Below are 2,148 nucleotides of genomic sequence, written 5' to 3' on the forward strand. Positions count from 1 at the left end.
ACTTTGTAACTAGAACACCGGAAGCCTTAGGTATGCTAGTGTATTTAAACCATCCTTTCCCCAACTGACATTCTGCATACAGAGTCTCCTCTAGTTCTCCATGTCCCAAAACCCCCTCGCCCGCTGGAGGATTCTGAGATGGGGAAGAAGCTAGCATACGCTGACGAGTCCCACGTGTTGTCACCGTGCTACGAGTTCTTATTAGTCATCTCACTCCATCCACCACTAGTTAGACTGCTCTTACTATACTGGGAGAAAAAGTGAGACTTCAAGATGCTGAGAATTTGCCCAGGTCCTTTGCCAGGTCCACATGTGACGCAGAGGCCCCTGCTCTCTCCGTTCCCCTAGGCCCCCAGGAGCATGGGGGCTGCTTGGGCAGTAATGCATAAAGATGGGTTATAAGTTTGCTGCAGGGGCTGCTCACACCCTGCTCCACCTTCACCTTACCCTCTGCGGCAGGAGCTGAAAGCAGTCAGCACACACTCTGCCCCAAAGGTGTCCTGCTTCCCTCCCGCTCCTGGGCCCCAGCCCAATGTGCTGACAGCCACTGCTGTCTCTAAAGCCAGCCCCCAATCAGGAGGACACGCTCTTTCTCTCCTTGGCAAGCACACCCCAACTCAGCACACTCTCATCCAGATTCTACCGAATTTGCATTAGAAAATTGCCAGACAGAGCAAAGTGAAAAACCTACTACTTGAGAAAACTTTAGCCTTTTTTTTCTGAAATCTAAATAAGGGCACTGCTCCTGAGGATAATGGTTTCTGATGTGACAAATCGCTCGTTCCCTGGATAACGTGGCAGTGCCTTTCCTACTATGCCCTGTGACAGCAGAGGAGGACACACTCTTTGAGTTCTTTCTTTTGGATAGTCCTGGAAAGACTGGAGGAAGTATGGTGGTCCCCCATGGGCCTCTGTGCCAGTGAAATAAGCATGACCTTTAACCCTACCTCCAACCCGATTTTGTCGTCTGTAAAATCAGGCGATTGGTCTAGACCAGTGATCTTCAACTTCAGCACTACTGACGTTTCAGATAGGATAACCCGTCGTTGTGGGGACTGAACTGTAGGGCGTTGGGTGGCATCCAGCCCTCCACCTACTGGATGCCAGTAGTATGAGACCCACCCCTCCACCTAGTCGTGACAACCAAAAATATCTTTAGACATTGTTCAAATGTCCCCTGGGGACAAAATGGCCCATAGTCAAAAACCACTGGCCTAGCTGATCTCAGACAGTCCTTCCAACTCTCAGGTTCTCTGTTTAGAAGGTGATAAGAAGTCTATGGCCATGTCACCCTGAACAAGCCCAATCCCATCCGATCTCAGAAGCTAAGCAGGGTCGGGCCCGGTTAGTACTTGGATGGGTGACCACCTAAGAAGACCAGGTGCCATAGGTGTAAAAAATAAAAATAAAATAAATTAATAAAATAATAAAAAAATAAAAGAAGGAGATAACACTAAAAAGAGCTTGAGTTGGGCTGGTTGGCTAGAGGTGACCACTAGCCAAATCCTAGCTCTAGCAGTTACATGGTAGCTTTTATAACTGGTCAAGTTGCTTCACTTCTCTGAGCCTCAGTTTGCTTATCTGGAAAATGAAGATGATAGTTCCTATTTCATAGGGCAGATTGGAGAATTAAATGACAAAATGTATATAAAAATTCTGGCACATAGTAGATTGCCCATAAACGGTGCCGTTATTGCTATGATTACAATTGAAAGTAAACCGGTCTTTCTTGTGACCAAACCCACACAAATTCACATAAAGATAACCAGCAGGCGGAATAGCTATGCACAGAAAGAAATTAATACATGTGTTGAACTTTTACTCTATGCTAGGTACTGTGCTTGAAGTTTCATAAAAATTCTCAAGCTGAATCAGGAATGCAAATAGCACTGAGAACTAATAAATGCAATATTTGATAGACTTTCCCAGATGCCTGGAAGGGCAGGATCTAGAAATAGGAGGGTATTTATTTTGTACCTTCAGTATCAGAATTAATTCCCCTTACTTTTGCCATTAAATTAAGATCATCCATTCATCTATTACCCACGATAAACACCATATATGAGAAGGGAAAAAATGGAAAAGTAATTTGTAGCTGGACTTGTTCACTCGCAATGAGTTCATGTCATCTCTTGGTTAGGTGCTGCC

General features: G+C 45.2%; 1 pseudogene; it reads left to right on the plus strand.

The window, feature by feature from the left end:
• The first annotated feature begins 1,274 nt into the window (after positions 1–1,274).
• Positions 1,275–1,393, plus strand: LOC111744248 (annotated as a pseudogene).
• The last annotated feature ends 755 nt before the right edge of the window (positions 1,394–2,148 follow it).

Source organism: Pteropus vampyrus, unplaced genomic scaffold (assembly GCF_000151845.1).
Source record: "Pteropus vampyrus isolate Shadow unplaced genomic scaffold, Pvam_2.0 Scaffold130, whole genome shotgun sequence".
Classification (NCBI taxonomy): Eukaryota; Metazoa; Chordata; class Mammalia; order Chiroptera; family Pteropodidae; genus Pteropus; species Pteropus vampyrus.